Source organism: Mustela nivalis (assembly GCF_964662115.1).
Source record: "Mustela nivalis genome assembly, chromosome: 2".
In the NCBI taxonomy this organism is placed as follows: domain Eukaryota; kingdom Metazoa; phylum Chordata; class Mammalia; order Carnivora; family Mustelidae; genus Mustela; species Mustela nivalis.
In genome coordinates, this window is record NC_139021.1 from 175,309,824 (window position 1) to 175,324,030 (window position 14,207).

Genomic DNA, 14,207 nt, shown 5'->3' on the forward strand with positions numbered 1-14,207 from the left:
CAGGGGATCCTTTACAGCATTGGTTTCCAGTAGTTTTTAAAAAAACAAAACAAAACAAAAAAAAAAACAAAAAAAAAACTTAAAAAAAAATCTGAATGCTCAGTCAAGTTTATGCAAAAAAAATAAATAAAATCCAGTCCACATGTCATTAGCTACAATGCCATTAGCTATTAGAGAAGCTCATGTAAGGGTGCCTGGGTGGCCCAGTCAGCTAAGCATCTGCCTTCTGCTCAGGTCGAGATCTCGGGGTCCTGGGATCGAATTTGGGGATGGAGCCTTGCCTCAGGAATCCCTGCTCAACGGGGAGTCTGCTTCTCCCTCTCCCTCTGCCCAACCCCCCCCCCCACTCGCACTCTCTCTCTCTTTGATCTCAAATAAATAAATAAAACCTATTAAAAAAAAAGAAAAGGTCATGTATATCGATATGTATTGACAAGGAAACACATCCACTTCACGTTACATTTTTAAAAACAGAAAAACAGCTTTTAAGCTATGATCTGTTATTTCTGTGAACTCTGGAGAGAGAGATGCATCACAATATTAACAGCCATTATCTTGGAGTGGTTGGATTTTTTACTCTTTATCCTATTCCAGTAGTATATGAATCTGCAAAATGACAACGTTATCTTTACACAAAGGGGTAAAAATGGAAATGTCACTAAGAAAAGCTTTCTCTCTCTACGTAAAAACCGTGGCCTTCAACAGACACATGAAAAAGTGCTCCATATCACTCAGCATCAGGGAAATACAAATCAAAACCACAATGAGATATCACCTCACACCAGTCAGAATGGCTAAAATCAACAAGACAGGAAATGACAGATGCTGGCGAGGATGTGGAGAAAGGGGAACCCTCCTACACTGTTGGTGGGAATGCAAGCTGGTGCAGCCACACTGGAAAACAGCATGGAGGTTCCTCAGAATGTTGAAAATAGAACTGCCCTATGACCCAGCAATTGCACTATTGGGTATTTACCCTAAAGATACAAATGTAGTGATCCAAAGGGGCACATGCACCCGAATGTTTATAGCAGCAATGTCCACAATAGCCAAACTATGGAAAGAACCTAGATGTCCATCCACAGATGAATGGATCAAGAAGATGTGGTATATATACACAATGGAATACTATGCAGCCATCAAAAGAAATGAAGTCTTGCCATTTGCGACAACATGGATGGAACTAGAGCGTATCATGCTTAGCGAAATAAGTCAAGCAGAGAAAGACAACTATCATATGATCTCCCTGATATGAGGAAGTGGTGATGCAACATGGAGGCTTAAGTGGGTAGGAGAAGAATAAATGAAACAAGATGGGATTGGGAGGGAGACAAACCATAAGTGACTCTTAATCTCACAAAACAAACTGAGGGTTGCTGGGGGGAGGGGGTTTGGGAGAAGGGGGTGGGATTATGGACATTGGGGAGGGTATGTGCTTTGGTGAGTGCTGTGAAGTGTGTAAACCTGGTGATTCACAGACCTGTACCCCTGGGGATAAAAATATATGTTTATGAAAGTTAAAAAAAAATAATAATAATAATAATAATAAATAAAAATAAAATAAAAAAAAATTAAAAAAAAAAAAAAACCGTGGCCTTCCAGTCCTGAGAAAACCTCTGCCCTCTCCCCCAGCTTCCCTTGCTACCAACTTCTGTGACGGACTCTGACTGACTGACCTTGAGGTTGCCTTTCCCCACCACTGGCCCAGGAGAACAGAACCCACTGTGGGGGGGAGGGGACAGCACCTTGCTCCAGGGAGGCTTTCTTTGGAGAGGGTCAGGGAAAAGTCTCCCTTCCCAACCTTGTGCAAACAGAGCAAAGAAATTACCCACAGAACCAACCCCAGCCATGTTAAAAAAAAAAAACAAAAAAAAACCCTCCACACAAGTCATAATATTTTTGGAATGAGATTTACTTTACAATATTTTAATAACCACAGCATTGCAACTGGAAGTCCTTTGTAGCTGGTCTCAGGGGCCTTCCTGGGACGTTGTGCTTAATGAGGTTTATAATTCAATATAACTACATCTGCATCTTTAATTATGCCTAACATTTAATCTTCACTGCTCCACTTGAATTGGAAGAGCTAAAATTAGGCCTGCTGTAGTTTAATCTGATAATAAACATCCATGACATTTAGAGCAAAAATGTACTCATTTCATTAGAGTGGCGGACACATTTACCATTTGCCTGAACTAAACAAATAGTTTCAGCAGTCCTTCTAAGTGCAACAGAGAACATTGTTTGAAACAACCCCCCTGTAGACTCCTGTAACTCTAGACTGTGGAGGTTAAGTAGTCCAACATCACTGTTGTTCAAGGGAGGGCACTGAGGCCCAGAGCGGTTCAATCACTTGTCCAAAGTCACACAGCAAGTTAATACGTAGAGGATACTAAAGGAAACAAGACCCAGGATTCTTGATTCCCTGCCCAGTGGTGCATCTGTCATTCCTCTCTTGCCACCCTAGCACGTATGGCTAAATTAGGACATTGTTTCTTGTGGTCAAGCAGCCATCTGGGGAGCACTCCCCTCTGTTTTGTCATTTTTTTTAAAGATTTTATGTATTTATTTGAGAGAGAGACAGAGGGGGCACCCTTGCACACAAGTGTTGGGGGAAGGGGAGGAGGCAGAGGGAAAAGCGGACTCCCCACCGAGCATGGAGCCCCATGAGGGGCTTGATCCCAGGACCCCGAGATCATGACCTGAGCTGAAGGCAGACGGTTAACCCACTGAGCCCCCAAGTGCCCTTCCCCTCCGTTGTTTGTACAGAACCCAGACGAGACACTATTCAAGGACCTACATTAAGCCTCATGCTCTGACTCCAAACCCAAAGCAATAACAAATAATATATAAAAGGAAAAAATTAAAGATAATATATCCTCATTGAAAACAGGATAAATATGTCCGTGGACCAAACCCCCCAAAATAAAACATTAAATGGGCTGAAGTTTGATGCTACTTGCCTATAGGTCTGGAAGGAGGCAGAGTTGGTCAAGAAAGAGTTTGGTTACCCGGCATACTGAGAACCAAATATGCCCCATTTAAGACCAGAGATGGGAAGCAAGCTCTTTGATTTAAGCTCAGACAGTGACTGAAAAAACTATCTTGCCACTGCCAGGGGCTACAGCACATATCAGCTTGTTTGAGTAGAGAAAGTTGAGAGGTCAGAAGGAACAGGCAAGACCTGGCCTTTGAACTGGGCCTCCAAGGAGAAAGAGAAAACCTTCCATTCCAGATGAGCCTGTCACAAACATGCGTGCGTGTGCACACACACACACACACACACACTTCTGTTCACAGTTAAAAACCACGTGCAACCTAGAAGACAAACTATTATGAAGAGAGCTATCAAATTTTAAAATAGGAGAACTTGTACCAGAAATGGTGGAAAAATTAGAAACACCTTCAACAGTATATTGAAGTAGATTACATGGAGGTTTCTGGAAGTCCACTCACTGGGAACCAGTCCTCCGCCTAACCAGGGTAGGCTTCGAAATACCCCCCATGTGGTGGCGCCAAGTGCTGTAGAAAGTGGGGGAAGGTCTAGCGATGTAGCTATGAATTAGGCCAGAGAGAACTAGGTGTTTTTTCTGGAAAACTAAAAGGAAGGAAAAAAAAAAAAAAAGATGAGCCCACAAATCCAAATTCCAAAACAGTGAAGAATATAAAAACTAACATAATAAATTTAACCAGGAGAAGTGTTCACATCAGACAAAAGAAAAACAGCAGAGTAACCTGATAAAAACTAGAAAATATGTAAGTTTATAATCCTCAAAGAGATAACATTCATGGAAAAGAACAGGAGCTCACAAAGTGAAAATGAACCAAATCTGAAATAAAACAGGCAGATTTTTTTTTTTAAAGTCAGATAACCCGACATTGGAAAGAGCCAGGAAAAGAGAAGTCAGGTCCCCTGGCCACATCCACAGTATAAGAAAGGCTTGGAATGGCGTCTGAGAACATGTCTTGGATGAAGCGAGTAAAGCGTGTAGAAGTCCATGACTGAGGGCTGCACCCCTGGCTGGCTGGGGAGGTGGGGAACTCCAGTCAGGACATCTGAAAGGACCCCAGCCAGGAACCGAGCTGTGCCTTTCAAGGGTGGCACTGTGTTTCAGCCTGGTTTCCGCAGTCATCAACTCTAGCACCCTAGCAGGATGAAGAGAAAGCACACCCTGCCCTCCCAGTAGCTCACCTAAGAGGATGGCAAGGAGACTTTGCCCTCTCCATCTCAAAGCAGCAGAAAGTGGGATAAGGACAAGCCATGAAAAACATCAGCAAGATGAGAAACAAACACTCGGGAAAACAAAAAGAAAGAAAGAATGGAGGGAAGAAGAGAGAAAAGGAAGAAAGGAGGAAGACGGGGGAGAGAGGGAGAGAGAGAGAAGCGGTGGGGAGAGAGATTCAAAATATAGACGTGGAAGATAGGAAGACGAAGCTGGCACTGTCTTGGGTAATGTCTACCCCACTCTTCCTGCAAAGTTGAAACAATTAGCTCCATCTTGCACGTGCAGAAAGTGGAGCTCAGAGGGCTGGGTACCTCGCTGATGCTGCTTAAGAGGGAATACTGATCAGGAGCTCAGGGTAGGGCAATGGACTTTTTTTTAACAGAGATACAACAAGTGTTACAGATATTGGTATGTGCTGAGTACTATACATGAAAATTACAACAAGTTTTATTTTAGGAGGAAACTGTAATGGGTTTAGTTAGTGGGAGTGAAATATGTTAAGTTAGTCTATTCAGAGAAGGTATCAGGGCAAACGGCCACAATCAGTAAGACGAGCCTGCCGGCGTTAATGCATCAAACCTCCTGAGCTTTTCGTTACAGCCTTCCAGTCTCTCGAAGAAGCCAGCCAAGTTGGATCGCGGCCCGTGGAGGAGAGGGTCCACAGCTGAGACTGAACGCGGCAGCCCCCTCTCCAGGGTCTCCCAGCTACAAAACACGCCGCCCCCGGCATGTTCGTGATCTAATGTGGAAACCACATGCAAGAAGTAAATAGTAATTAGGGAAAGAGCAACATGTGGTCCTATTCCCTGACACTCAAAGTCTGGCCTGTGGACCAGCAGCTTGGGCATCACTCCCCAGGAGCTTGTTAGAAATGCAGAATCTCGGATGCCATCCCAGACTCACCTACTCCGAATGCACATGTTACAATATCCCTGGGTGATTCATGTGCATGGAACCCTTTGGAAAGCTCTGGTCTTCCTAGTTCTGTGCTTGGGAATGGGAGAGCTGGGGAAAGGATGAGGATGTCCACAAAGCATGAAATCCAACAAAGACAAATGTAGGCTGTCGATGAAAGGGATCGAACTGAGCCTGCACACTTGGTACTTCTTGGGTACCACAGGCCTAATCAAGCTCCCACTGCTTTGGTCACCGTTAGGTTACCAGGGAGGTGTTAATGGAACCTGGGTAATACTCCATTGTGGTCAGTGGGGGCTGTCATGCCCTGTAGGAAGTTTAGCAGCATCCCTGGCTTCTATCCACTAGATGCCAGTAATGTCTCCAATCCCTCACTACACTCCTCCCCCTCCCACTCCCACCCCTACCATGAGCTGTGATAACCCAAATTGTCTCTAGGCATCACCAAATATTCCCAGGCAGACAGAGGGGAGGAAGTAGGTATCCTTCCATTGAGAAGTAGGACAGTTAAAGCATTTAGATAGATAAAGCATTTTTATGAATTCATGTTGCCTCATCTATTCTGCCTGGGACCATCAGTACATGAAGGAAAACCCAGGCTGGGACATGTATGTGAAGTTTGTTTTTCTGCTCAGGGTGATGCTGCTGCTGCAATGACATCTTGTTCTCTGCTGCCACAGGGTTGGAAGGAAGTTCAACAATAACTTAGAAGGAAGCCAGGATAAAAAGCCAGTCTAGGGACGCCTGGGTGGCTCAGTAGGTTAAGCGGCTGCCTTCAGCTCAGGTCCCACATCGGGCTCCCTGATCGGCAAGGAGCCTGACTCTCCCTCTGCCTCTGCCTACCACTCTATCTGCCTGTGCTCACGCGCTCTCTCTCTCTCTCTCTCTAACAAATAAATAAATAAAATCTTTTAAAAAGCCGGTCTGGCATCTAAGCTCATGTTAATTCCATTACACTGTTACCCCCAAGTCAGAGGAGAGCACGAAGTGCTCTGGTCGATGAGCTATGAGATACAGGCTCTAAAGCCAGCTCAGTCCCTATTAGCTACAGGCTTTTGGTTGAGTCACTTCCCCTCCATGAGACTCAGTTTCCTCTTCTGGGTTGGCCAAAGGATTTCCCCTCCATTTCATTCATTCAATGAAGATTATAGAAATGATCAAAGTTTTACTCATCACCTTCACATGCTGAATCCCCATTTGGGAAACCTAGATACAGATAAGATTGAACTCTTGATTGTCAACTCCTAGCTAGGGGAAAAGAAGATGTGTCCCCCCCATTAGGACCAAGAAACCTAGGTGGGAAATCTCACCATTAAAAAATCTGATCCAATGGAGAAAATGGCCAATGAGAGCAAGTCTCAACCAAGGCAGATATTGCCTTTATCTGCAACAGAGTAATGTGGAAGGATAGTTGCCCAAGACCCTTCCAGAATGGACATTCTATGTGTCTAAGGCTGTTGAACCACCCCTCCCCAGGGGACACACAATAACCTAACCATTCCCAGTCCTAGGGCTCTCTTCAAATAATTTGCTGGAACCCAAATAAACCTGAGCCCATCTCAACACAGGGCTGCATCCAAAGTCATCCAAGTCCAATTGCTCACAGCTTTGGAAAGAAACATAGATCCAGACAGGAGAGCTCTAAAGGAAGTAGCAAAAGGGAAGTCGCTACATAGAGCAAAGCTGAAAAATAATTTACATTCTCTGCCTGCAAACCCTCTCCTCAACACACCTCCAAGTCCCCCCTGCCACAGCCAAAAGCCAACCTTAGCACACCTTCCCAACGTGTCTTCTGTAGTGTCCTGGCTTGCTCCCGGCTTCTATCCTTCTCCTCTCTGCTACCCACCCCACATAGCCCTGCAAAATCCCAGTAGCTGCCTCAGAAACAAGTTTGGCTGCATGAATGAGAAAATAAAAAGTATCACTGGCTTAAACACTCAAGGTCTTAGCTTTCCGCATCACAATTCTGGCAATCAGCAGTCCAGAGCTTGTACAGCAAGCCCTTTAAACCTTCCACTCTGCCCTGTGCACCGCCGGGAGTGGTCTCGGTCACCAAGTCTAGGGCAGCTGCTGTAGCACCTGTCATGATGTCTGTTCCCAGGCCCAGAAAGCAGAAAGGGGGATGAGAAATCCCACACCCACCCTCCGAGGACACTTTCCAGTTTTGCCACTGTTTATAATTTAAAAGGATGTATAGGACTTGATCCTGTGGTAATGACAAGAAAAACTGGGATGAAAATTAAGATCACACTTTTCTATGAGTCTAGCAGTGGGAAGGATTCAAGGAAACCTTGATGAACTGAATTCCAGAAAGAAACAACCTGTCACACGTACACAGAAGGCCAAGTAGCTTCCCTACCTGAGAAGGGATGGGGAGCTGGTATGGGTACCTGGGGCATTCCAGGAGGGGAGAGATTTTCCAAGAAGGAGGAAGAACTGGGCTCAGTCAGTTCTTCAATCAGGGTCAGGGTCAATCAGAGAAACAGAGCTACCACCTGTGGTACAAAATCAGGGATTTATCTCATGGGTTTGACCTTATGCAAGATGGGCAGCAAGCAAACGGTCCACACAGGGTGTTGCCATTGTAACTAGTATTAAGCCCCGAATCACTAGAGGCCAGCTAGACTGGCCTTCAGAAAGGAAAAATGAATGCGGATGGAAGGTCAGGACAAATTGGAATTGTAGGATGTACCAGGATTTATGGGGACAAACTAGAACCCACATCTGCTGCTCACACTTTCCAAGCTTAATCCTGTGAATTATCGATAGGAAAAGCCAATAACCTTTGCCTTGTGCAATTGACCCACAACTCAAAGATGAAAAGGGAGTTCATGGGACCTAGAGGAGCTGGGGTCAAATGTCCCACACCAAGGGAGTGAACCTTCCTGGTGCCCCTGCTGAGCCCCAGAATGCAGAACAATACAGCGGCAGTTTACCTCCCATCTTTCAAGCCTTGTGCAAAATGTTTCTTGTGGTCTAAGCTGACCCAGAAGTGCAGGGAGGGAAGTTTTGGGAAATATTCTCAGTTCAACCACACTGACAAAATACAGAGTTACTACAAACTGTGTGGGCTGGCAGGATGGGCTACCATCTGGAAGAGCTCCAAATGCAATAGTAAATTACTCAGCTCCGCAATGCTGCCCCCGTCAAAAATTTTGCCAAGGAAGGAGTCATCAAGAAAGGGCAGGTGAGCAAAGACAAACCGCTTAGTCCCATTCAGCTTCATCATGAACATGGAGATTGGATTTGGGGGCCCTGAGGAGTTAAATCCAAAATGAACCAAAAATATCTGAACTGCAATCCAATCTCCCCCCAAGTCAACTACTGACCAGGTACAGGGCAGGAGTCATGGTGGACTCGATCTCATTAAGGTTGTAAACTCGATCTCATTAAGGCTGCAGGCCAACCAGACTCAAGGAAGAGTCTGACCAACTAGCCCTGCACTCTATCTGCGAGACAGAGGAGTTAGCGTGCCTGCTCCAGGAAACAAACAAATACTACACTTTCACCTCCACAGCAAAAGATTATGAAACATGGAAAGAGCAGGAACCTATAACCAAAAGTCAGGAAAATCACAGTCAGTAGGGACAGATTCACAAACTAGTTGTTGGAATTAACAGCTAAGAAATTTAAATCAGGTGTTATAAATACATTAGATAAGTTACAGGAAAAAATGAATACAATGGCTGAATATGTGGGTTATTTCAAGAAAGAAATTGAAAAAATAGAAACTCTAGAACTGCAAAATAATAATTCTGTACTATAGACTTATAATGTATGTAAAAGTAAAATATGACAAAATAGCACCAAAGATGAAGGAGAGTAAAAGTTTTTACAATATTCATGAATTCAAGGTAGACTATGAGAAATTAAGAATACATGTTTAATCTCTAGAGAAACCACTGCAAAAGTTAAAATATATATATACAGCTAAAAATCCAGTAGAACTTAGAAGATAAAATATAAAATAAGTACTGGCTTAATCCAAAAGGTAGGAAAGAAGAAACAAAGAACAAATGGAACAAAATGAAAACAAATAAGAAGAAGGTAAGTTTAAATACAACTATAGGGTACCCGGGTGGCTCAGTCATTGAGCATTTGCCTTTGGCTCAGGTCATGTCCTGTGATCAAGTCCCACATCAGGCTCCCTGCTCAATGGGGGGTCTGCTTCTCCCTGCTTGTGTTCCTTCTCATGCTATCTCTCTCTTTGTAAAATAAATAAAATTTAAAAAATAAATACATACACACATACAACTATAAAAATAATTACATCACATGTAAATGGATCAAACATTGCTACTAAAAGGAAAAATTTTCAGGGGCACCTGGCTAGCTCAGTTGGTGGATAATGCAACTCTTGATCTTGGGGCTGTAAATTTGAATCCCACATTGAGTGCAGAGATGACTTATCAACTCTATGATCAAATAATCTTTGACAAAACAGGAAAAAAATATACAGTGGAAAAAAGACAGTCTTTTCAATAAATGGTGCTGGGAAAATTGGACAGCTATATGTAGAAGAATGAAACTCGACCATTCTCTTACACTATACACAAAGATAAACTCAAAAAGGATAAAAGACCTCAACGTGAGACAAGAATCCATCAGAATCAAAAAGAACATAGGCAGTAACCTCTTCGATTTCAGCCACAGCAACTTCTTTCAAGATATGTCTCCAAAGGCAAAGGAAACAAAAGCAAAAATGAACTTTTGGGACTTCATCAAGATCAAAAGCTTCTGCACAGCAAAGGAAACAGTCAACAAAACAAAGAGGCAATCCACAGAATGGGAGAAGATATTTGCAAATGACAGTGCAGACAAAAGGCTGATATCCAGGATCTATAAAGAACTTCTCAAATTCAACACACACAAAACAGATAATCATGTCAAAAAATGGGCAGAAGACATGAACAGACACTTCTCCAATGAAAACATACAAATGGCTATCAGACACATGAAAAAATGTTCATCATCACTAGCCATCAGGGAGATTAAAATTAAAACCACATTGAGATACCACCTTACACCAGTTAGAAGGGCCAAAATTAGCAAGACAGGAAACAACGTGTGTTGGAGAGGATGTGGAGAAAGGGTAACTCTCTTACACTGTTGGTGGGAATATAAGTTGGTACAACCAATTTGGAGAACAGTGTGGAGATTCCTCAAGAAATTAAAAATAGAGCTTCCCTATGGCCCTTCAATTGCACTACTGGGTACTTACCCAAAGATACAGATAATCATGTCAAAAAATGGGCAGAAGACATGAACAGACACTTCTCCAATGAAAACATACAAATGGCTATCAGACACATGAAAAAATGTTCATCATCACTAGCCATCAGGGAGATGAAAAGAAGGGCCATCTGTACCCCAATGTTTTTAACAGCAATGGCCACGGTCACCAAACTGTGGAAAGAACCAAGACGCCCTTCAGTGGACGATGGATAAGGAAGATGTGGTCCATATACACTATGGAGTATTATGCCTCCATCAGAAAGGATGAATACCCAATTTTGTATCAACATGGACGGGACTGGAAGAGATTATGCTGAGTGAAATAAGTCAAGCAGAGAGAGTCAATTATCATATGGTTTCACTTACTTGTGGAGCATAAGAAATAACACGAAAGACATGGGGAGATAGAGAGGAGAAGGGAGTTGAGGGAAATTGGAGTGGGTGATGAACCATGAGAGACTATGGACTCTGAAAAACAATCTGAGGGTTATGAAGGGGCGGGGGGTGAGGTTGGGGGATCCTGGTGGTGGGTATTATGGAGGGCATGTATGCATGGAGCTCTGGGTGTGGTGCATAAACAATGAATTCTGTTACACTGAAAAGAAATTTAAAAAATAAAAGTAAAAAAAAAAACAAAAAACCATAGTGAGTACCCAATACATTTCTGTAAACATTATGATTGTAATTATTATTTTAAATTTTTAAAAAAATATTTGAAGACAATGATTCTCAATGCTTTTATATTAAATTATGTATTACTCTCATTAAGCTAACAAAATGCATTAAGTAAAATATATTAATGTAAATATTTAACAGAAATTCAAATATATTTTACTATGTAGGTGATATATTATGTAGTTATGATGTATTGTTTAACCTAAATTCCACATAAGCATATACATAGATCCAAATAAATACATATAATCAAAAGTAAAAAAAAAAAATCTTATAAAACAATGACAGAGAGAGAGAGAAATTGTTTGACTAGCTATGAAACCTAGGCCAAACTATATGCTGACTGACTTTAACTACAAAGATTAAAGTAAAAGGATGAAAATAATATTCCATGTGAAAACTAATCATACAGAAACTAGAGAGGCTATACTACTATTAGACAAAGTAATATTTATGATAAAAAATATTACCAGAGATAAAAGAGAGAATTCATAATGATAAAAAGATCAATTAATTTAAAAGACACAATAATCTTCAATGCATATATAACTAATAACATAACTTCAAAATGCATATGGCAAGAAATTGACAAAAATGGGAGAAATAGATCCATAACCATAAAATATATTTTAACATTATTTTCTCAGAAATTCATAGAAGCAGACAAAATATCAATAGGAATATAGCAAATCTGAAAAACACTATCAACCAGCTGGACCAAATTGATGTTCACATATACTAAGCCATGATAAAAGTCCTAAAAAAATTTTTTTTAAATATTCATTTGTTAATTTTTGTGAGAATGAGAGAGTGAGTGAGGGGGCATAAGGGAGAGGGAGAGAAAGAGAAGAAGACTCCCTGACAAGTATAGAGGCCAATGCATGGATTGATCCCAGGATCCTGGAATCATGATCTGAGCCAAAACCAAGAGTTGGAGTCTCAACCGAGACACCCAGCTCCCCTTAAAATTTTTATATGATCAAAATAATTCAGAGTTCAATTCTCTGACCAAATGTAATTAAATTAGAAATCAATAATAAAATCAAGAAAATCCCTGTATATCTGAAAATTAAGCAACATTCTTTTAAGCACTCCATGGGTCAATGAAGAAATCACAAGAGAAATTAGACAATATTTCCAATAGAATGATAAAAGCACAATTCATCAAAACTTGAGGGATGCTGCTAAAGGAGCACTTAGAGGAAAAATTATATCCTTAAATGCTTATATTAGAGAAGAAAGATTTAAAATCAATAACCCAAGCTTCCACTTTAAGAAGCTAGAAAAATAAGAATAAAAATGCAAAATAAGTAGAAGAAAATAATAAAGAATGAAAATCAATGAAATAGAAAACATATAAACAACAGAAACATTAATAAATCTAGAAGTTAATTCTTTGAATAGATTAATAAAATTGATAAACCCTAGCAAAGTTAAGCAAGAAAAAAAAATTACCAGTCTTAGGAATAAAAATGGGGCATCACTAAATATCATATATATACTAAATGGTAATAAGGGAACATGAATAACCTATGCAATAAAGTTGACTTCTTACAAATGCATTGTAAGACATAATTTTGCAAAATTGACATAAGAGCCCTTTATCTGCCCCCAAAACCAATGCATTTATAATTTAAAACCTTCTACAGGGTGGCCCAGTCAATTAAGCATCCACTTTTGACTCGGGTCATGATCCCAGGGTGCTGGGATGGAACCCCACATTGAGCAAGGAGCCCAATGCAGGGCTTGATCCCAGGACCCTGGGATCATGACCTGGGCCGAAAAGCAAATGCTTAACTGACTGAGCCACCCAGGTGCCCCACAAAATAAAATTTTTAGAAGAATCATACCTACAGCAGCATTTTTAAAATACTTACGGGCACATTTAACAGAAGACATGCAAAACTTTTACATTGAAAATCACGCACATTGCTGAGAAAAATTAAAGGAGGCCTAAAAAGATACAATGGTGTACTGTTGTTTATAGATTATCAAGACTCAGTATTTTTAGGATGTCAATTCTTTCCAGATTCAAAACAACTCTAATAAATGCTTCATTTCTGTAGAAATTGAAAAACAGGTTCTAACATCTGTAATAGAAATAAATGCAAAGGACCTAGACTAGCCAAAGCAATTTTGGAAAAAAAAAAATTTGAAAACTCATACTACTTGATGTCAAAACTAACAACAAAGTCACAGTAATCCAAACAGTGTGGTATTTAAATAAGGACAAAACTATGAATGGAACAGAGTCCAGAACTATATCCAAATATATACTGCTAGCTTATTTTTGACAAGACACTAAGGTCATTCAAGGCCTGGAGGGGGTGCTTTCAAGATATTGTGCTGGAACAACTAGACATCCATGGGGGGAGAAAATGAACCTCCACTCTTCCTCATCCCGTATACAGAATTTAATTTGAGATGGGTCACAGATCATAAGGTAAAACCTAATCTTATCTTTTCTTAAGATTTTATTTATTTAGGGACGCCTGGGTGGCTCAGTTGGTTAAGCAGCTGCCTTCGGCTCAGGTCATGATCCCAGCGTCCTGGGATCGAGTCCCATATCGGGCTCCTTGCTCCGCAGGGAGCCTGCTTCTCCGTCTGACTCTGCCTTCCACTCTGTCTGCCTGTGTTCGCTCTCGCTCGCTCTGACAAATAAATAAAATCTTTAAAAAAAATTTTTTTTATTTATTTATTTAAGAGAGAGAGAGAGAGAGCATGAGCAAGGGGAGAGGGAGAAGCAGACTCCCCACAGAGCAGGAAGCCCGATGTGGGACTTGATCCCAGGACCCTGAAATCATAACCTGAGGTGAAGGTAGATGCTTAATCAACTGAGCCATCCTGGTGCCCCAAAGCTAACATCATTAAGCTTCTAGGAGAAATCATTTGAGAATACCTTCACAAATGTGAGGTAGACAAAAATGTCTCAAAGAGCACCCAGAAAGTGTAAAACATAAAAAAGGAAATTGACAACTTCCATTTCATCAAAAACTTTTGCTTTTTTTAGAATACTGTTAAACACTGACTGAGGAAAATACATGCAAAGTATGTCCATGATAAAGGACCTATGTTTAGAATCATAAATTACTCTTGCAATTCAGTAAGAAGACAACCAAATAAAAAAAGGAGGGGGCGACGATTTGAAGAGATATT

General features: G+C 41.1%; 1 long non-coding RNA gene across 1 annotated transcript in view; it reads right to left on the reverse strand.

Moving 5' to 3' along the window:
* The window catches only part of LOC309859539, a 147,494-nt gene that overhangs the window by 20,863 nt on the left and 112,424 nt on the right, over positions 1-14,207 (reverse strand). The window lies entirely within an intron of this gene.